Raw genomic sequence first — 24319 nt, forward strand, 5'->3', positions numbered from 1 at the left:
ACGTAAAAACGGAAACAGTCAATAATTGTTCGCATTATTATTCGAATAGTTTTACAATGCTTATTCAAATAAGTTGTTCGAATAAAAAAGTATGCGAATAATATATTCAAATATATTTCAAGAGGAATCAATTAGTCGAACAAAATATTGGACTAAAAATAATTTATTTGCATAATTATCTCAGGGAAATATTTATTAAAATTCTTTCGAAATAACATGATGATTTCGAGGATTTGTTTTATAAAGTAGCGGACTGGCAAGTAGAATAGCTCAGCCAACAGTCAGACAAGTGAAATAGAACTATTTTTAATGTTCGTTTTTCTAGTTAGAATCAAACTCAGATTTTGATCGTACATAATGCTTATAATCAATACATAATTCTGGTTATTCATAACTAAAAACTACTTTGATCAATCATAATAATAATCATGATTTTCGTTATTTATAATCATTATCTCTAACCAAAAATTATTCCGTTATTTATAATAATTATTAGTAATAAAAAAGATTTAGCCATTTAGACACATTAATTGATAACAACAACATAAAAATTCATTTTTCAAACCATCGTATTTTTTAAAATTCTCATTGAAATTTAATGACTGGTATCCTATGTGACAATAAAAATCCTATCAAAGTTTGTATGTAACCATTATCTTTGATCTCTGCTATAAAAGCTTCCACGACCATACATATAGTAACAAGTAGAACAACTCAATCGTATTACCACGCCCCAAGCATTCTGCAGCATTTTCGCATCATACTTTCCGATGCCGCGTATGTTTCGCGGACAACAAACAGCGTCGTCGAGCAAAGACAATAAAAACGAAATGTAACAGGCAAGCCTCCGCAGTCCAGAAGTTCCGTCTGCCGACGATCCCCGTTTCGTCAACGCTACCACCCTCGTCCCGCCCACGGTAAGAAACTTTCCTCGCCTCCGTTTAAACTCAGCCGTTACTTAAACAGAACTGCGAACCGAGCCGATGCAGGGACGCGCGCACACACGGATCCCCGGTCGGTCGTGGCGCACAAAACAGGGCGCAGGCAACCGGAACGGCGAGTATCGCGTGGACATTATTAAATCGATAATGGGTTTTCTTACGGGCCCGTGTTTTGCGGTGGACAGCGCGCGACGCCGTTGAATGCGTCCCGGGGACGTCGACGGTGACGCCGGGCGACTCGACGCGGCGAAAACTTCGGCCGCGAGAGTTCGAGCAAAAGGAAAGTTCCGTTTTGCGCGAGAAGTCGAGAGTAGCCGACAAGCTGCATTGTTATCGACTGGCATCCCGCGGCGCACGCGACTCGAAACTTCCCCGATATTTTCTGGTTCGCGAGACGCCGACAATGGACGGGCGAGCCGGTCGGTCGGCGGTCCACCCCGGGAGATCCCGTTCCCTCAATTACCGACGCCCGGGTCCGAAAAGTCCCGCAGGAATTCCGGGTAAACAGCCTGTTACGTCGCGCGTACCTTCCATCGCAATTTTTTCCTATGTGTGCGAACGTTGCTCATTTCTTCTACATCCAAAGAAAATTTGATTCTTTTTTAATAAAAAAATGAAAACTTTCTCACTCTATCAGGGAAGTTATTAACACTAAGCTACCGAGGTTTAAAACTGACTAACAAGAATTGCCCCGGAAGAATTACAAGATGAAATTAGTCAAACTTTTCATAATTTTTATAATAGATGTGTACTTGAATACAGAAATAGATCCAATAATTTTAAATGGAAGCAGCATTGTTACATCAATAATTATAGAATAAGAAATGTGAAATATTTGACCGAATATGATAGATTTAATGTTAACCCTCTGCGATCGCATGTCTACTCCCAAACCAACAAGGTTATTAATATTTTTAATTTGTATATGAAATAAAAATATATTTCTGCATTATGTGCATGCAAACTTTAAAAGAAGGATTCATCAATTTCATTTTTCCTTCTTTTGCATAATATGCATTATTACGTTCAATAAAAGCAAGGTGACATCTATATATAAACTTAATAAAATTGCAAAGGGCTAACCTATTGCACACATATCAATGATTAGTGTAGTAAAGGTTTAGAATCATGATACAAAATCTCCTCGATTATAAAGCAGAATGGAAAACACTTGAACAACGAGAAAATAAATAAATAAGCTAGGTAGACATTGAAGAAATAACAATTTCCTTGTATACTCTGCATATCTTGGTGAGGTTCATAGTACTGTTACGTTGCAGTTCAAAAGAACAACTTCATTTTTACAGATCTTTTTTTATTTCGAGGTTAGCATTATACAGGTAAAAGCAACGAAATTTTTACACATTTGATTTTGACATAACCTTAAATCTTGGTATATGATATCGCGTCAGACTTGTTACAAAAATTTGCAACATGATCTACTATAAATATGAATACCACTCGAGTCTGTTAAATTGAAATAAAATTTACCCTTCCTTTAACAATATTTAAACATTGAAATTAACGTTGTCAAACAATGAATATGAATCATCTTGTCGGCGTAAGAATCTATTAATAACAAACAAGTGTTAATCAATGTATAATAGTAGTGAACAAAATCGTAGTTCAAAGGGTTAATAGGAGAATCGTTTGACGTTGTATACAATGGATGAACGATGATTAATGTACAATAGAATATTGGAAATAGAATATATACCATGGATAATTGTAGGATAATAACGTTTATTTATAATAGCAATAATGTGTTTACTAAGTGAACGATATTACAGAGGATGTGTAATAGCGTCAGTAATAATAATAGGAGGATGAGAACATTTATACATAATAGCAATGATAATAAGAACAATAGTACAGAAATAACAATTGCAACAGTAACATCAAGAATTTCAATTTGGTTGCGGATTATAGTGATGAATGATTACAAGCGAGCTTCAGAGAATGGCTATTATTAATGAGCAATTGAAGCAGTTATAATTAGACTGTGGATCTTTATGCAAAACAAAAATTTCATGTCCTCTTTTAATAACTTTAACAAGCTGTAAATAATATAAAAATGGCTGCAAACTCTTTACACGATTTTACAATTTAGTTTCTATCAAAGCCACATCAAATCCACAGTCTATTTATAATAGATGCATAAGAAAAGTTGGAAAATTAACACTACTTTTACCAATATTGTTCGCTACATAATTTACGAATTAATTCTGTCACGATTATAGTAAAAATGAAGAAGCGATTATATGGAAAGTGTAGAACACAGAAAGTAATTTTCTTTAAAATCACTAAAAGCTTCCCTTCAACCTCATTGGTAAAAATATTCTTAAATAAAAATGATTAAAAGGTGTGTCTTGGCAGCATCGCTAGAAATAGCGTTAAATCAATGATTCTCAAAAACTCTAGAAAATCTGAGCCCAGTATTTGAACGGCAGCGATCGCTCACGATTTAACACCCTTGCACTATCGCTCCTTTCATGCTCTGACAATTAGTACTTATTCGTACTTAATAATTTTCCTAATAGGACCAGACAATTTTTCTTTCCTGTATCGTCCTTATTTACCATTGTTTCTATACTTTTATAACAGAAGAATTTATTTTTATTTCGATGTAGAAGAGATGAATAATATTCATATTTAGTAGAGCTTGCATAAAATCTTCAGCACAAGTCTGACTCGTTATTATAGTACAAGAGGATAACCAGCAATGCCTACAACTTAACCAGTTAGCTGTGACGATCTGTTTGCAAGCGACGACGAAGGAAGTTATAAATCCAACTCAAATTATTTATAATTTTCATTTCGTCTTAACCTCTAAACATATGAAAATTTACGAATATATTTTAGTTTTCGCCAGAATTGCAATTTAAATATCAAATTGTGACAAAATTTTACGCATGACGGATATAATCGTCATGACACAAAATTCTGCCACATCTCCATGACGGATATAGTCGTCAAACGCACTTAACTGGTTAACACCGTACCGAACCAGTTTCTGAACAAAAATCCTCAGCGAAGTCGGCTCCCTAATTCAGATCGACAGCACATCAGTTTCCTCATCGCTCGCGACCGGCGAGTCCGCAGCCGTCTCGCAATTATCCGAAGAATCCGCGTGCTCTCGGCAGGGCCGCGCATTTCTTCGGGACCGCGCGAGCAAAGTTCCGGTTTCGCAGTTATGCGAGCCGTCGGGAGAGTGCCCCGCGATCCCGAAAATGTTCCGCGCTCCGGCAAGCCGCGGCTGGCTGCCGCGTGTTTGTTCGCTCGATGTCGCGCGCAAGAACTTCGAAGCGGTTCGACGCGTTTCGGCGCTGCGAAAATGTTTATGCGGGAATTGTTCGAGGAACTCGCCCCGGTACTTTGCCGGTGTTGATGGTAGGCCAGAGCCGGATAGATAACAGCGGCTGGCGATAAACGTGTTTTGAATAGGTTAGCGGCGAGTCGCTTGCGTCGCTAAGGATGGAATTGCGTGGATCATGCGAGCGCCGGGATCGTTCCGGCGAAATTCTGCGCGGCTTGTTGGCATAGTTCGCGCCGAGATTGTCGGGCTGCGACGAAATTAGTGGCGTTCCGGATTCTTTCCAGGCGGAATGCGAAATAAAAGTATAATTTGAGGCGGCGCGAGTATTCGCAATAACTGGAACCGCGTGTGGGCAGAACATAGCCTTAACAGAAGATCGTAGCTATTAGTCCCTTTTTGTTCCTTCCTTTTTTAAGGAACATAGTACTTAAGTATAATACTAGGGACATAGTAACATAGTAACATAGTAACATGTGAAATCAAAAGACGATATTTTTCGTTTAAGATTGATTTACTGTATTATATATGAACCGCTCTGTTCTATTACCTTCTTCCATTTCTGACGAAGTCTCATCATGTTCTCTTTCCGAAAGAGTTGAGACTTACTTGCAAAATATTCACGGAGGTGTGTTTTTACGTCGCTTTCGGATATTCGATATTTATCGCGGAGAGAATTTGTTAACGAGAGAAACAAGTAATAATCGGATGGAGTTAGGTATGGGGAGTTAGGGGGACGATGTAGAACATCCACTATCTAGTGCACACTATATTGCGGATTTTAAGTAAATATAATTACTAATAATTATACTTATCTCCACTACGATTGCAACGAACATAAGTTAAATGAAAATGTATCTTCACTTTCTTTTAATGCGTCAGCATTTGTCCCCAGCATTGCAAATAATTTATAATTAAGTCGTCACGAAGAAACAAGCGAATTAAGTTTATACCCTGGATAGATTTATAATTAATTTGTTAACTCAGCCAAGCATCACGGACTATAATACGTGCAGCCATCTATTATAAGGGGGATGAAATTGCCTTTGAAAAGTCGATTACGTTGAATCGGCTCACGGTGCCCGTGCAAAATTAATGGATGGCATTTTTCATGTTTGGTAAACGATGCGGAACAAGAAGGAAGACGGAATGCCGTTTCCGTCGCTCGTGATCTCGGAATTATGAATGCATAGGGGGTAGCTCTCGCGGTCGTCGTTCCAGCTGGTGTTCAGCGGAACGTTTATTTCGCAGCTCCTTCATTTATTGGTAAACAGAGGGCAGACGGTGGCCGGGGGGAGGTTGGTAGCGCGGCCGGTTAATTCCACGCGACGACGGCCATTTCCCGCGGCAAAAGAGATTGCTGTAATTATCCTTTTACGAGCAGCCTGCGATTTCGTAACGTCCTGAGGAATCGTGCTGGCTTTCGTCTTTGTACAGCGTCTGGCTCCCTCGAACAAGGAAGAAGGAAGGAAGGAAGGAAGGAAGCAGTCGAGGAAAACAGGAAAAACGAAGAAAAGCAAATGGAAGCCCCAGCAGGGAAACGGCACGACTCATACCTCCTTTATCTTTGACTGTAAAACCGGACATCGGATTTTCTACCACGATAGAAACGTTTTCTGTTGCCGCTTATACCACCTTTTTTATTGCCGCCACCTTAATCCACCGACTATGGGCAATTTCGAGGAAATCGGGCGATTTTTTTAAGCTTCCGTCGGGAATCAGGGGTCTCCAATTCTCGTAAAGCGGTGGTTGTGTCAATTTTGACTCGGAGTACTCAAATCGTTTATTTAATTGCTCAATTTTCGACAGTGAAATTAAACAAATTGCTGTTATAAAAGTAACGGTAGAAAGGCTAAGTTTGCAAGAGATATCTTTAAAAACTCATGACTCCAGCAAAAATCGAATGCACCATGGGTAGCAGAAACCATTAACAATGCCCAAACAAAACGTTGCTATCCATAACGAAGATCATGTAAAATATCGCTATGTCCCAAACAAGATAAGTCTCAGTCTTAAACATCTCTTGCTCACGAGTAGCAGAGACATGAAAGTTCGCAAAATGACTTATCTTTTCAATTTAAAATTAATTTTTAGAACTTTGTTCGCAACATCTTTAGCGAAGATGAAAATTATAATTATGAGGTTGCAGTGATGTCTGCTTTAAATTTCAATACGGATGTACATTCCACTGAAATTGAAGACGATAAACATTTATTATTTAGAAAATGTGAAACTCGTAATACTGTAAAAAATGATTATGCGGTCTATGGTGTTGGACTCTGGTTTTGATATATGGAGAAAAAGGTTGAAAGAAATGTCGGAGATAGTCACCACTACTATTTATACAATTATGTTTGCAATTCCAAATACTAGAACGAAAAAGCTTCCACTAACAGGTTAATAACCTGTTACTACCTTCATAATTATAAATACATTCATACATGTTATTATAAATATAGCACAAATATAGCACGGTAAATTACGAATATCTAGTTTTTTTTACGTACGACTATTTATATGATTTTTATCAAAATCGTCGACGACCTTTTTTATTTATAATATTTCTATATATTATTAGTATATATATTGTGCCTTAGTTCTACCGCGGATGTATTCGTTTGTTCTGCTCCACCCTGCAGAGTGATGTAACGTAATTTTTTGGTGTAGCTAGAGTGATTGATAAAGGGAGGTTTTGAGGACATTTCGACCTTTTGTTACGCAATCGAATAGGGAACTTGTCCTTTGTATCATTGGAACAAGGGTGCGGTTGAAAGGGCTTCGTTGAATCGTGGGGTATGGTTTTGTTCCACGTTTCTTTTGTCGCTGCGAATCACCGGCATCCTAAGAGGATTGGGGAGCTCGATTTAATTACTGGACCAAGTTCGACGCGTTTGTCAGTATTTCTTATTTATGTAGTAAAGTACAATAGTTGTGCATATTATAATGCGATTTTCACATTATTCAAGTTTTCGTGAAAGCCTTTGTACTTTCAACCAAATAATTAATTGGGTTTTATTACAGAGCACTTTATCCGAGGTATAATAAATGTTTTAGCTTGCTGTGGTTTATCGAATTTCGATTCGAATTTGTAATCCATACAGAATAATCCGCTAAAATTTAATTCACAATGATTGTGATCCACATAAAAATGTTATACATAAAATTTCTGAATTGCAAATTCCTGAAAAATTGAACCTCCAAAATATTTTACAAAATTTAGTGAAGTAGACTAAATTTAAAGAATCTCTGTCCTTTTATTTCTGTTTTTATATCCTTTGCAGTTTAATTTTTCTTACGTATCTATATAACAAATAGGAGTATCCCGGGAATTTCGTATCAAAAAATGAAAAACGCGGCCGCGGCTAGTGGGTTAAATGTTCTTTCAGGTCGCAATTGCAGCAAAGGCAAAAGTAACGATGTCATGTTACACGCTTATTAAAATCTTTTCGTGCAATGGTACAAGCAGTGCTTAATTACCTCAACGAGAGAATATGAAAAGACTCTGCACGGTAAAAGGTAATTTGCGATACTAGCCTCCGTATGTGCCGTAACAGGCGCAGTCTTTAGCCCAAGATCAAATTATTCGCCGATTAAATTAGTGAAACATCAAATTAGTCCAATACGAGGTTACAAAAAATCCTGGCTACTACAAGATTAAATTACTGCAACGTCGAGCGCAACTTTTTCTGGCAACTTTGTTCGGCTCTCAATGAAAGTACATTAAAAGCAATGCAAGTTACTTCAAGAGGATTTTACACGATCAAACTTATTCCTCGCTACTGCACCATAAAACATCCGACAAAAATCGTCCACGAATTATATAATAATTATTCTAACTACAGTCGAGAAATCGTAAACGAATTATATAATAAATTATACTAACTATAGACGAAATATTATAATATTTATCGAAATATATATATATATTATAACATAGTCATAATATGGTTTTAATCTAAAAATATTTTTCCCGCTTTTCCGACGCAAACAGCTCGCTGTGCGGTGTGCAAAATATTTTTCCATATTCTCAGCGATTATAGAACATACATTTAGACCGCCTTGTTTTCCCCGAATCAAACGCAAGCGTTTATATCGAAAAAATCAGGACACCGTTCCGCCGCGTAACTTGTTCGAGGCTTCAAAAACAAACGCGTTAGCAAGAGATTGCTATTTTCGTTGATGCTCTTGAAAAATATTTGTTTTACGGCGGCGGGGCGGGAGCCCTCCCTATTACCAATTCCGACGCGAGGCAGTGCCGGTATTTGGTATCCAAATAAGAAACACGAGTCGCTTCTATCCGCGCTGACATCGGCGTTACGAGTCACGGAGAGTCTCTGAATTCAGTAATTCCCGTGCCTCCGACTCTGACAGTCATATTCATGCTTCGTCGTTGCATCCGGTCGCGCGTGCACATCCCTTGGCAACCGCGAGGATTGTAGAAATAATTGGTGCATGAGACAGAAACGGGAAAATTCGGTGGGGATGGTCGCCGAGATCCGGAGAGATCGGGTAGACATGCAGGCGGAGAAAGGGACGGATAGACAAATAGATAGATGGAGAGGAAGAGAGAGAGGGAGGGGCGTAGAGAAAGAGAGGTGTTTGATGATGAAGAGGAAAGAATGTCAGAGAGAAAGATAGTTGCAGAAGGGGACATAAAAAAGGCAAGAAGAGAGGGTTATAGAAAGACTTAAGGAGAGAAAGAGAAAAGAAGCATAAAGTGATAAAGAGAGAGAGGCTGATAGGAAGGAGCACGGAAGGAGATCAAGGAAGAGATAATTACAGAAAGAAGCACAGAAACAGAACGACTTACAGAACGAAGTACAAAGAGAGAAAAAGTTACAAGAAGATTTACAGGAGGATACACAGAAAGATACAAACAGGACAGATGGTAAAAGAAAAAATTGTGGAGAGAGAGAGAGATGGGGAAGGAAAAGGGAAACGCAGGGGGAGAGACTAGAAGAAGGAGTCATAGAGGCAGAGAAAGAGAGAGAGAGAGAGACAAGAGAATGTTGCAAAAAGGGAGTGCAGACAATTAGAGAGGCATGGCGAAAGAGTGAGGACGTAAGAAAGTGAAAAAAAGAAAAAAAGAAAGAATGAGGGAGCAAGAGAGTGAGAAAATAAAAGAGTGGGAAGGTGGGAGAGTGAGAAAGCAAAGGTATGAGAAGGTGGGAGAGTGAGAAAACAAAAGAATAAGAAACCAAGGGAGCGAGGAAATAAAAGAGCGAAAAGCCAAGAAAGTGAGTAAGCAAGAAAACGAGAAATCCAGAAAGTGAGGAAACAAGAGACAGAAAGTGAGGAAACAAGGGACTGAGAAAGTAAGAAACTAAAAAAGTAAAGAACCGAGGAAGTAGAAAACTGAGAAAGTGAGAAGACAAGAAAGTAAAAAACAAAGATTGTAAGAGACCAAAATGGCAAGAGACGAGAAGGAGGAGACATCAAGAGAGAAAGACGTGTTCCTTCGTTTGAGTGGTGTTACTCGGTTGCCTTGACTCGCATCGAACGTATCCCCGAGCTGAAATCACGGTGCAGCGAGCGCAACGGACTAATTAACTGGAAATCAAATGTCGAGTTACGCCGCTGTCTTACCAGTTGCTGGGAACTCGAGGGCGCAAGAAGACCCCCGCCCACGCGCCTCCATTAATCACGACGCCAAGAATCGAAACGCGGGTGCCCCGGAGTTCGCGACTAATTGTCAGCATTGGTAATGACGGAAGAGGAAACTTGGAGTCATTAAGTCGGGTTGTTTCTGGTAAACTGATTCCCGCGACGCTTGTTGCGAGGAGCACACCGTAAAATAATCATTAGAAGGAGGGAGCGCAAATAGGGACTGATAGGATTGACGAGAACGCTGCACTGGGAGAGGATGAGGCAAAGATTTCTTTTAGACGGAATCGATCGGAACGCGTCTTTGTGTGGAGTTTGTTGTAATTGCATTTTCAATGTAATTAATGAAATGCGAATGGATAATTTTATGGATTATAGATACGAATGTATCTGATACATGGTACCGCGAAGACAATAGAAAAATTCAAGATTATTATATGCACTGTATCTGATTTATTCAAATTATTAATCAAAGATTAATAATTCAACAATTTTAACAATATTTCCATTCAGTTAAAGTGATTTGACAAATTTTCAATTATCATAAGGATTTGTAGTTCAAATACAAATTAGTGTTTAATTTATTGAACAGAGAGTCGTATTGTGTTTTGGAATTTACTCAAACCTCGAATGCTTAAAATTTTGCATACAAATTATCAGAATAAAATTGATCGAACATTGAATCGTATCGAATGTGTGAAATTATTCGAACTCCAAATGCACGAAAATCTGAGGTCTAAATATAATATAAATTATTAGAATTAAATTGATCGAACAACGAATGATGGTTTGGGAAATTACTCGAATCATAAATGCATGAAGACACTCCATTTTGCATAAAGATTCACAGTTGAAATATAAATTATTAGATCAAAATTTATTGGAAAATTATTGAAATCATAAATGCATACAGATGTTTTGGTTTCGCATGAAGATGCGCAGTCTAATTTATTACAATGGAATTGATTGGACAGTGAATTATATCGCATTTTAACAAATTATTCAAACCATAAATGCATAAAGTTTCTTGGTCATATTATTATATAATTGATCCAAATACGTATCTTAAAAATAATAAAACAAAAGATCTTTGGTTCGTCGATTTCTATTTTCCTATTCTATTTATAGTGAGATAATAAAAGATTATACAATATGTGCAATGACCCTATATCCCCAACAGGGTCATAGATTACCCCACCGCGAGGTTCTGGTTGCTTAGGGGGCGTGGTGCCAGCCAGAAAGTCTAGCTACGTATTTGGGATAGTGGCTCAGTTCACAAAGTACTCCACCATGGGAAAGTTAGCTGTTTAGAGGCACGGGTTCGCGTGCAAATTACTCGACTATAGTGAACTCTAGTTACCCAACCCGCAACGAGTAATCTAACCATTTAGAGACGTGGTTTTAATAGCAGATTGGTCATTTATTGGAATTCCAACTGTCCAACGACTTTGTTTAGCACGTTAATTATTCCTTGGTGGACTATTCAGTGGTTTCAAAGTGTCATTTAGCATGGAAAATACTCTTCAAATTTGATTGTTTGGAGGCGGCGTTTGCTCTAAAATTACCCTCTCCTGAGAAATCCGGGTTCGAGGATTTAGTTTCCGTGGTAGATTATCTTTCGACAGAAAAGTACACTATTTGGAGCCAGGAGTTTCCTAGCAATCGACTTCTGAACTATTCGAATCCTGACATCATGTGTATCTTGTTAAGTTATAAAGATATATTATACTTATATTATTGACTTGATTAATAATACACGACAAGCAAATTGTATTAAATCGTCTACAAGTTGAACGAACTTTGACGTCGATTATCACGAAAACGGAGCACCGGATGAAAAAATGTTATACCAAAATATTTTCTTCTTTTTTCATGTAGAATCACCCCCTGCCCGGTTGTACTACGATTTCCGGGACACCCTGTATACTAATGAGAAAGGTGAAGTCAGAAACGAGCTGCCAGCTAATGAAACGACTGGAAAATTGCTTCCACTGTTCCGCGTAATCGTATCTAGTCTCCAGTGTCGTAACTATAGACACGGTTTATTGTCTCTCTCTTTAATAAAACGCGGATATTAGAGAGATCTTTAATGACGTTATGCTACCGTGGATGATCCCGATTTACCGCGGCGACTATCTTCTTACGGACCAGGTGTACGGACCATGCGTCGCAGAAATGGAGCGGACGAAGTAACCATTTATTTTCTGATGTGAGAAATGAAGTAAATGACGGGCCGCGATATGGGATACTTAGAAACGTCGTATACGAGATTGAAGCGCCGGCAATGATCGGTAGTTACACGCCGTTGTAAAATCGAATCGCTCGCGGTTATTGCGATGTAACCGATTATTGAATTCCTGGAAATGAAAACCCACACGAATGGCGAGATAGTGGCCGTTCCTTGCGGTTATACGTTCTCATCCGTGGATGGCGATTGCCTGCTTGCAACGTCGATTGTTCCGTTGGCTTAGGCCGTTTCGTGGATTCGTTTCGGTCGAGCCAAAACGCTTCCGAGAAATCATTTTGTCGTTGCCGATATTCTCCGCGAAAAATTCAGCAAGGAGGTATTTCATCAGCACACCGATTAGTTTTATTTCATTTTCAAATACTTAATTCTTGGAATCATATTTGGGAATCATATTCTGTCATCTTTTCCCTCGAGGTAAATTACATGCAGGTTTAACATTTGGAAACATATTATTTATTATCTTAAAGCTCGATGCTTGATTCATCCTTTTATTGACTCTTTTTTACAGTTATATTATTTAATTAGAGTGAATTATTCATTTATTTGAACACTAGCTAATTCACTTGTCGTCCGATTACGTATGTCTGACCAATGACTTGGCTGTTCTACTTGCATATTTGATAGCGGTATGTTCGAATTAGCGTACAATATAATTTCATTGTTTCTCATTTATTTAATTATTAATGCTTAAAGCTAGATGATTTATTTAGCAAAAATAGAATTGTTACACACTTATTGTTAGTTTCAAAATTCTTCCCGACCATTGTTTAAAACTGCGTGTCGATTAAACTGCTCCATTGTCGCCGACAGTGGAGTGCTCGAAAGTTTGAAAGTCATCCGCGTTTTACAGTGGAAAGCGTTTAAACGGCCGACGATTTACAGATAATGTCCAGCGGAGTTATTGCGTTCATCTGATTGGCCACTTCGCATGATAAATTCGGACGCATTAAAAGATTCGCGCCGGGTTGGCGCGTGCCCGCGCTCCGGGAATTGAGTTTGTTCGGTAAATATTGCCGCTAAATGCTGCTGAATATGGAAACATTTGCTAAATGCACAATTCGGTCTGTTTGCCGGGTGAGAATTTCGCTCGAAATTGTTGACACTTATTGCCCCGACTCCCGCGTTAAATCCTGAGACCGTTTAATCGATCGAGTCGCCGCCGCGCGTCCCGCCTAGTTTTATTCGCCGCGTTCGGAAACGCGCACGCGGGGAACGAAAACGACAGCTCGAATATTCGAAATTCGGCATGCATAGCTTCTCGTGCATGAAGGAGGCGATTTTATTCGAGTGTTTTCCTTCGAACGGCGGCGCTATCGTCCCGATCCGACATCGCGCCCGGTTAATTTATTTATTCGAACGTGCGCCTGATGTATTTATTATCCACGTAACCGGCAGGATTTACAGCGCGTGTGCAGTCGCGCCGTTTGTTTGCCCCGTCGACGACTATTCACGTACACGAGACGGTTCCCGCACTAAAGCGACGGATACCTCGGTCGCGCGATGAAACAACGGATTACATCCGCAGAGGTTCGCAATTAAATATTTCTTGTATTTCTTTCTTTTGTCGCCGTACATTTTATCCGGACGCGTCGCTCTGTATATGGTAAAAGTATCTATTACGGAACACCGCTGTATTGTGTTACCCCTTCTTGAAACAATAGCGTAAATAATACAATAAAACGTAGATAGAACGGATGAAAGTGGACGTGAAAATTCTATCCATATTTTTCAGCATTTTTTTTCATAAATTCATTCGAGCAAATGCTGTCAAGTAAATATTAGCTGTAAACGAAAATGTTTGTTCGTATACTTCAATTGTTTCATTGTCACAATTTATAGAACACAAGGACGTCGTATATTACTAATTCACTCATGTTATTTTGTCTTCATATAAAATAGATGTTTAAATGTTTGTTATGTTGCCTAAAAATATTAATTGGTGTTAAAAATAATAGGAACTTTTGTTTTAGCAAGTTTCGTCATTTTATTCGCGTGGCATAAATTACAGGGTATTTCTTAATTTATAAAACTCGTTCCTCGTTATTAATAATTTTAAGAACAATAAATAGTGTTACGCATACAAAATATGCAGTTATGTATTTCACGTATTTCTTCTTCCTATGGACGTTCATTCAAAGATTTTAAAAGAATAAAAGACAATACGTATATTGATAAAAATTACTACTTTTCCTGTCATTTGTACCATAACTTCGAAATAACGACAGAAATTCTTTTCTTATTTAAATAGCGCACGAAATGGAAAAAAAGTCTTGGAATTCTCTTACTTTTATTAATGGGTGTCCTAATAATCTTATCAGTTGTCTATTTACTGTATTAACTCTTTACACTCTATTCCATTTTGACTCTAAATCTAAAATAATTTTTATGACTTATATAGTCTTTCCATCTTGTATAACAAAGTGCATTTTATGCACATGAAATTGAGTCTTGTAGCTCATACAACAGTTACGCTTTTAACCATTTTAAAATTATTATATGACGTTCCAAGATGATAATAATAACATGAAAATCGTCTCGGATATAATTATATATATTTTATATATAATAGTAATATGAAACTCATCTTGGAACATGATATAATAATTTCAACAATGCCTCAGATCTACCACTTCAGTGCAAAGGATTAAAAAATATTGCAGACGAAGTATTACAGACTACACCGACAGTCGAACAATTGTCCACTAACAAGACCGTCGGCAGAGCCGTGAAAAAGGCGGTCGGAAAGTATAATGATCTCGTCTTAATGCGCTTCCCTATTCTCTCTGGAAGCGGGCGTGTGCTCTCGGTCTCGTCCACCGGATAAATGAGACGAAAAAGGTTTCCAACCGGTTAAATACATTCGCCTCCCCCTCCATCATCTGTTTCTCGTTACCGCAAATTAGAGGAAGGAGTTAGAAGACGGAAGGGGACAATATCGAGCCGAGAACGAACTCACCGCCGGCGAAATCGGGGCCGCCGTAAAGAACTTTTATTGACAGCCGGGAGAACCTACTCCAACGTTGTGAAATATTCTCCTGCAACCTAGTGGATCGTAAAAGATCTCCCAATGAACTTCCCCCCTGTTTCAATAATTAACTCGCCGAATCAACGCGAGCAATTTTTTACAGATCAACTACCAATAACTCGAATTTACCTACTTAATCGTGACCGATTATATGCAGACCGCGGATTTTTATGCAAAATAAAAATTGTCCGCTTTAGTATTTATAAAACGAGAGTTAAGCGAGGATGTAGTTCTCATTGTAACAGTTTCAATAGACTAAAAATATTGTAACAACAGTGGCTGAAATTTTTCAGATAAGTTAGAACATAATTTTGCTATAAATCTATAAAATCTGCAGTCTAGTAATAAGGCTTTAAAAAAAAATTAAAGTAATACAACGTTAGAAATAAATACAAGAATAATTGTGATTGCATTGGCGAAAACTATACGAAATAAAAATTTGTAATTTTAGAAGTGCAATAATTCTTGATTGAAATTGTTCACGCGGCCGGCGAATTTTTCGGCGTATCGAATCCACTTCGTAAACCGGTTGCCACGCGAAGGTACGAAATGGTTCGCTATCGGAGTTCCTTGCGAAGCTCTATCTCTGATTGAACAAAATCAAAACATTTGCAGATCGAAGCGGAACGCAGTGTCGTAGGATGGAATCGAGCACGGTCCAGGTACGCTTGTAAACGGTTTCTTTCGGCGTTCTCCATTTTTCCAGGCTTTTATTTGTCGTTTTTGATAACAATACCAGATGACTCGACAGGGTCTCGAATTGATTCCGCGCGGCATGTGTAGTTTTTGATAAAGCCCCGTCGCTCCGGCGAATTTGAAATATTTCAATAAAAAAGGGGGCGACGTTAATGGTTTTCCAAAAACAGTCGAGCCCGCGCAATAAAACGTGACAGCGATAAATTTCACCATGATTCGAACGATCCCGATGGAAATTCGTGTTTAACATTCGGCATTGGTGTATCGGAGAGGAATCGATTTATTGACAGGCTTCGTTTCGATTATTCTAACGTCCCGTACGCTGTAATTAAGTTTCCTGTGCGGGTCAAAAGACGAAGCTCGTGTCGCGATAAACTTGTAGTCGAAATCGCGTCTGGAAAAAAGAGATCTCTATTGTCAAGGAGATATTACAAACGCAGTTTAACTTACGCATTCGTGCACGCACAGACTCTCCTTTTAAACGACAGTTTCAATTACGCTTCAATTAATTCGCATTATTGCGTCTGGTCCGTCGAAAGATCGGGGATTTAAATAATTCCGCGAGAACGTGAGTATTAATCGAACGCCGCCTTTGATCGATCGTCTCCTCCATCTCCGCCGGAAATTAGACCTTAACTGGATCTTAATTAATATTACTCGGACGATTTATCAAGTCGACGCGACTTCCGGAGAGCCTGCGAACCGGTTTCGCATTCGTCTCGCCGTCGCAGCTGACCATAATAACGATCAATTAATCGTTTGACATTTTTCGGTCAATTTGTAACTGTAACTGAACTGGTTGTAATATTTTTATAATTTACCACGGGACGTGATAAGATAAGGGTGGCTGCGACGAGGGAAATAGGTCGGTCAATGGTGGTTGAAATATTGATCGATTGTAATGTAGTCATCGGTCTGTCAAGCAGAATAAGACTGTAGATAGTCGGACAAGTAGAACGCGTTCTCTAGTGTTTGTGATAGTCAAGGGGTTAGTATAATAAAGTAGTAAAGGGTATCTGAGACGATCAAGTACTTGAACGTTGTTTATATATCAAAGTAGTAAGCAGAATCTAGTGTAATAAAGTAGCTGTGACAGTGATATATTAAATAATTACTAGACTGCGGATTCTATCGATTTATTAGAAAAATGAATAGATACAACTTAATACAGTAGAAAAAGGAAAAGGAACTAGGAATGTATTAATTTCATACTAAAATTTTTATAAAGAAGAAAAGAACTTGTGACCGACTGTTATCCGATTGTTACAAATAACTTTCTATGTATCCTATTAATATGGAGCTTCTTCAATTGCTAAAATAATAAGGAAATATTTAACAATCTCTATCAGCTACCGCAAATTTCCTTCTTTTCTCTTGTTATAAATACTTACATTAACACTTTCGACGCCAACAATTTTCAATCGGATGTACAACGATTGAAAATTGCTTCAACATTCACAGGAATTTCAACGATAATTCAAGAATTGTTTCGGTTTCGTAAAATCGCCGAGCTCCCTTACCTCGCAGCTCGACGATTGAAAAATCTCTTAATATGCTTCCGCGATGTAAATTGTTGAAAAGAAGCTTACTGAATTAAATGATAAATAGAGAAACAAAATATCGTAGTTTTGTCCTGCCAGCTCCAATCTCCCAGCGGCAGCGCGATTCTCACGAAACATACATTTCAAGACCGATCGATAAATTACTGCATTACCGGCGAAAGAGAAAGGGAGCGAGCGAGAAAGAGAGAGAAAGAGAGAGAAAGAGAGAGAGAGAGAGAGAGAGAAAGACACAGGGAGAGGGAGAGAGAGAAAGACACAGGGAGAGGGAGAGAGAGCTATAGCGAGGAATTATGTCTTAATCCCTTAATTCACGGAAGCGTGGAACAGCGCGAGGGTGGAGGGGTAGAAGAGTATAATCGGATCGCGACAAATCGAATTTCATACACAAAACAGTTCTCCAGCGTTCGTGCCGGGAAAATTTCGGATATAATTTCCCGGACTATTCTTACCCGGAATTTCCCTACCGCGGATACAGTTGCGCCGAACGGTTTGCAAATTGAATGGAAAATGTCAGCGGATTAGTCGATCGTTATTCCGGCCACGTGTGTCGCGATTCCTCGATGGCTGTTCCACGAACGGGTCAATATTAATCTTATGATTGCGTACGAAATTCGAGGAGCAGGAAATTACGGCTGAAAGTTTGCCGATCTTTCAACCGTTGCTACTTCGTAATAAGGACTCGTAGAGAAAAGTCCAACGCGGTGCATACTGAAGCTTGCAGTTACTCCATCGTTGCGTTTCCGAACTCTCTTTTTTGGCGGAAATTCTACGAACTGCGTCGGTTGCAATTCTTCTTTGAACGAGTTGTTCGCACGGAAAACGGTTCGCTGGAACGTTGTTAATGATTAGAGTGCTGATTTGATGCATTTCTGGTGAAAATTGGTGGTTGAAGCAGTAGACAGGTTGGAGCACGAAGTCAATTCAATTTAATAGTAAGATTATGTATGGGTATATTGTTAACATCTCATGAAAACTGTTAAATGAGCAAGAAAATCTTTTTCATGTTCGCTGCAATTTTTGAAGGTAATTTTCATTTTACATAAACATCATGATCGAACAAAACTTGTTTCTTAATTGAATAAATAGATCTAATTAATTAGTATACTACGAATTTTATGCATTTTTGAAAAATCTACGAATTACAGGAATTATTTTCCGTAAAGAGAACTGACTGGGACATAATACATGTCTGTACAAACTTGTCGTGCTTTATAAATCGTACACAATTTTTATTTCGCATAAACATCCGCAGCCTGTCACAACTGACACAACTAAAAATTGCTTTGTCATGTTCCAAAATAATTTTTAAATCATCAATATTATTCATATATTAACAAACTGTTAGAAACGTTGCATACATCGTAAGACTCAATTTCGTGTGCACAAAATGCACTAATTATAAATCATATAATATATAAATGCTGTGGTTTAGAAAAACTATCCTAAATTAAGAGTTAAAATATCTCCATGTCCGAAGGGTTAATAAGTAAAAGATCGTAGACGTTTTCGGATCCGCCGCCATTATAATCAATCAACGTCGTAATCACCTCGATTAGATCATCTTCCAACAATTGTGCATTTACTAACGCGCACTACCTGCACATATTACCACCATAAACTTCTACTACCATAACTTATAAAAATAACAAATAAATGTATTCGAGTTGCTGATAAATCTAAGAAATTCATTTCGAGTCCAACGGGCTCGCGCCCAATATGCGACGGTATTTCCTCGATGTTATTAAGAAGATTCGCGCAGAACCGATAAAATTTCGCCAGAAGAATAGCGCATCCCGAAAGGTTAGGTCTTCGATGGTTGTTCCTCTTCGGTGGAGCCGCGACGCCGGTGAACACGTAATTCCCTCGAATCTCGTCAGGGTCGCGGCGAGATCGAAAAACGCGGCAACGAATCAATCCTTCCGGGCAATCGTAAACGGGAAGAACCGAGGACCGTAAAATTTTTACGGAGTCCCTACCGGCGTATCACCGCGCCGTGATTCGTCTTTCCTCGACCCCAGACTGTGTCTCTACGTGCTCGGCAACGTCCTCTTCGACGTGACCGCCAGCGATCCTTCATAACGGGGCCGTCGTTAATTATTAACTTCCTGCACTGGAAGAATTTTCTCCCGGCATTTAGCAGAAAGTCGAACGTATTTGTTCCCGAAGTAATAAGTATACTGCAGGTGTTTATGCAAACGCATATGTCAATAACAAGGAGATCAATTTGTAGGAGGTGGAGAGAAATTTGTTTCATTATTAGAGGATTTTGAAAATATCATTTCTTTCTTGCCTGGTTTGAGAACTTTATACGTTTTGCATATTGCATATTTTTGTATGCATCTGTCTTATTTTTACATATTTCGTATATATTCGATTGACTAGATTTTATGCTATCTAAGCTGTAATTATCTTTCTATTGTTCCTTAAATAATTAATATTAATGGCGTCATTAATTGTATACGTGGTAATCAGGATTTCTAGTAGTAACGTGTCAAGTATGAATGCTATTCCATTATTTTTAGCTGGAATAAAAATTGAATTTCTTGTCATTGGTATCGAAACAATTAAGTAAATGTAAACACACGATAAATGAAAACTGTCTTTGTTCTTCTTAGAAATTATTATAATCGAAGAACTTCTAATCGTTTCAACTATGATGAAACTGGTACAGCAAAGGGTTAAAGAAGGAAATGCAGTGTGCATTGATGTAACACAAAAGATTTTGAAAGATCACAATCTTGTCGACAATTTAGACTTTATCGAAGCCGATTTTTGCGTTTTACCAGCTGCTATAATAAAATTAAATTCGAATTAGATTATAAAATATCTACCAAAACGCATTTAAACTTCTGCTACAGACTCAAATAAAGAAATTAAAGAAGAGAATTTCTTATTTTTGTAACAATTCGAAGTACTATCAAAATTAAAAGAATTATTTAGTCATAATACCCATAACCTCTTATTACTTATTTAATCATAATACTCTGACTTATTTAATCATAATCTCGAAAATATTCAAATCAGTTACTGTTCATTTTATCCACCTGATTGCATTCATCGCTAATTATGAAAATTAAAACAACATTTTCAAGAGAGTATGCGTTACCACACACACGCACACACACACACACACACACACCATGAAAAAGTAGTGCAACCCGCTCGTAGTCGCAGGCTAATTTCGGTAACTGCGCGGATGAAATCGCGTTCAAAGAGCTCACGCGGCCGCGAACTTTTCGACATTCGATCCAGCAGATTTTTGGCGGACAATTCCGGCACCTGTTTCAGAAGATTCGCCAGATCGGCCAGACAATCGGCGAGTATTTATTGAACGCGCGACAGAATTGACGCGGTGGCACTGGGCGCAGTTCGGAACGATTTTAAAGCAATTTAGATGCAGTTTGCGGTGTCGGGTCCGCGCCGGGCTAATCACGTAACCCGTTTAGGCGTTAAAAACATCGCGCTGATCAAACGCGGAATAACGAGATTCGAAGCGCGCGTAAATCATTCGGCAGGCTCGCGTGTTCGATCGCGGAGGCATTAATTAACGCAATCGAGTAAACGAGCCGCTGCCTTTGTGTACGCGGTCGCCTGATTCGCTCCGGCCGCCGTTCGTGTAAGTGCATTCTTGCAGAAACGCGCTTTCATAGAAGAAAAGTGGACCGGAGTTGCCGCGTCGCGACGCTTCGAGCCGATAATTGATGAAATTTAGCGGAACGATACCGGAATCAATCTAATTACCCCCTTGAAAAACCGGTAGCAATTTGCTCGAGCAATTTTCGTCCGGAGTTTGCGGAACCTCGGTGTGATTAAATTCCTCGGGAATAAGTTGGGCTTTTAGCACGTTAAATAACTTTCGTTATATTTTATAGAATATGTTCGACGGAGTAGAAGGCCTTTTATCTTATTAAACGACGATCTGACGGTTCTGGAATTGCCTGAAAACTTCGAGAAACAGTTTCTTTCTCTGTGCGCGATAGATAAATTAGAAACGCATTGGAGATCGATGAGAAATTTTATTGCTTTACGTACTATATTAACAACAGAACTGTTTGACTATTTCTGATATTATAAAAATATTTCTAAATGAGATTATTAAGTACGGTTCTTTATTGAAGTATATATCTTTATGTATAACATGATGTAGTTAGTCGTATCATTATTACAAGATAAGTATACATTAATCGCATTTAGGTTGTGTAGTTCCAGTGATAAACGAAACAAACTACACGATAAGCAGAAAGCACAAAACATGTGTTACAGAAATGTTCCATAAACAACAAACAGGAAAATTGGTATATATTACAGAACAACATGACCCATCGTTAACGAGTAAACTCGTTCCGTCGATTCGTAACAAATGTTACAAGTACATTCGGTAACTGTGAATTTGCAAAACATAACGAAATGGTAGTACTAAATAAACCTAGCACGCGGGAACGTTTCTAGCCGTCGCTTTAGCTATTCTATAAATCTTTCTTATCAAGAGGAATAAATTTCGCAGTCAGTATTACAGAATTAGGCTCATGGGATAGGCGGTAGCTTCTATATTTATTTACGAGCTCGTAATTTAACTACTAAATAGTTTCACACGAAGTCTAGCTGCAATAATTAATGGCATTCCGGTAATTTTTGTTTAAAATCGCGTCGGATTCGTTTGCGTTTTGAAATTCGAGCAGATAGAGCGGAAAACGATATCGGACAATTGGAAACTTTCAGAAAAAATAGCTCAAAGGCTTCCTTGGCCTCAATCTCTCCACTGTTCCATACATTTGATTATCAAAATAGCAATATAGGATTTTTCGGGCCATGCACGGGAAGCTTTGACAGTCGGCTACACGGGGCTGGCTTCACATCTCAAAGGGAAATCCGGCGACTTCCTTTCGGCGATCGTATGGCTAGAAAGCAGTACCGTGGATTTTCATTCGTTTGCGAGCCGGCTAAAACGAAATATTAAATATCTCGACATTCCGACATTTTCGAATATTCCCCCTATTCATATTATTCGGGTTTGATTTATTATTTTTTTCTTTTCGTCGGTGCAACGTTCGCACATCAAAGCACGAGGTATTTACTTTGCTTGCCATTTAATCAAATTTTTGGCAGAGAAGACCAACGAATGTGTTTCTGTAATATTACTTCTTCTTTTTGTTGAAAAAAATAAAAGGAAATGAGTACAGTAACATTGGGTTGAATATAAATATAATAGAAAGGTATTTACTTTTATAGTCGAATGATAATTCGGATCTTTGTGGTAAAACGATTGTTAACATTTTTCTGGCGAAACAAATGTTGTTATAATTATAGCGCAACGATTTTTCATAGATTTATAGTGCAACTTTCTTTCATAAATCTATAGTGCAATCATTTTTGATAGATTTATAGTGCAACGACTTTTCAGAGATTTATATAAAACATATCCAATAACAAGTTTCAAGAAAATCCACAGCTCTATGTTAGTGTTTTATTAACACCGCGTTCGTTTTTATATTTCCTTTATCGAACATTTGATGTTCACAATAAGGACTTAGCCATTAAAATTATTATCATTGTTACTTCGTTTGATTTTCATACGTAGCCAAAACGAGAGTATCTTGGATTGAAGATTTATTAAGAATCATCTTACGCTCCATAAAAATTCGAAATAATGAAGAAGGTAGTCAGATAAACAGAAAGAATGATCGAGTGCGTAGAATACGAACAGTAATGGCCGCACAAATAAAATAGTAGAACATCGATCTGGCAAGAAATATGAGAATTCTTAGCCAAGTAGAATCTGACGATTAATAGCCAGACCAATAAAATGGGACGCCTTTCTCCAACGCATTTCTACAACATAAATTCTACCCCTTGAAAAAGCGCGTTCGAGTCCATTTCAGGAAATTTATTTTGCCATGAAGGGTGTGTGAAGACAACTGCACATCTTCAAAATAGACAATTAAAGTATCATATTTCTTTACTTCCTGATATTTACTTTATTATCTATTATTTCTTTCATTTACTTTATATATAAGTATAAAATCATTCTTTCAATCTTTTGCTATATTTTCTTACCCCTTGATTTCATTAACCATCGGCTATGAACGCATATGTGGGTTCTCTCACAACCATTCAATCATTTATAAAATAAATGCTTTTGTTATTTTTACAGTCACTATTTAAAGTACTTCAACTGCAATTAACATATTTTGCAATAAAGTTTCATTCAACCCAACAAATGCTTCGTCATAAAAAAATAGGCAATCCACCATATGTTTTGCAATAAGCCGGCACCCTACAGCAAACGCTTAACATTGCGCAACTCGGCGCTCAAAGAGTTAAACCATGTACTCACTCTTATTATACTCGTTCATACAATAATTGAAATAATTAAAATATCCATCAATCTATTCGCGAAATAGAATCGCAAACGCCAAGATAATATTCAAAACGGATATATTCGACCGACGTTTAAATTTGGTATCCTCGAAAAACTAAGCCATCCCCGACATAGGATCTCAACCATAGGATTTACCTGACCCAATTCGACGCACGAATTCTGAAGCAAGCTCCTCATAACGTCTTGCCTCGAACTATTAAAAGGCTCGACAGAAATATACGATGTCAGTCATAAAATGTTTTCCACTTGTTCCCGGGCACTTCCTGTCCCATAATGCGTCGGCCGAGTAGAAAAGGCCAGACCCAGACACAACCATAACACCGGTCACCGAACAAACAAGTAAGCCAGGTAGCACGGACAAGTGAAACAGACCCGGCCGTCCCGGGGCAAGTAGAACGAGACGGTCGTCGGGGCGTCCCCGCAGTAGAATAACAAAACCAATGGCCCGACGAGAAGGGCCAAGCATCCCAGAGACCGGACAGACAAAAGAACCGCTGTCTCGAGCGATCGTCGACCCTGTCGCGAAACAGAAAAGCTTCGCAGCTCGCTCA

The sequence above is a fragment of the Augochlora pura genome, chromosome 11 (genome assembly GCF_028453695.1).
Source record: "Augochlora pura isolate Apur16 chromosome 11, APUR_v2.2.1, whole genome shotgun sequence".
NCBI classification, from domain to species: domain Eukaryota; kingdom Metazoa; phylum Arthropoda; class Insecta; order Hymenoptera; family Halictidae; genus Augochlora; species Augochlora pura.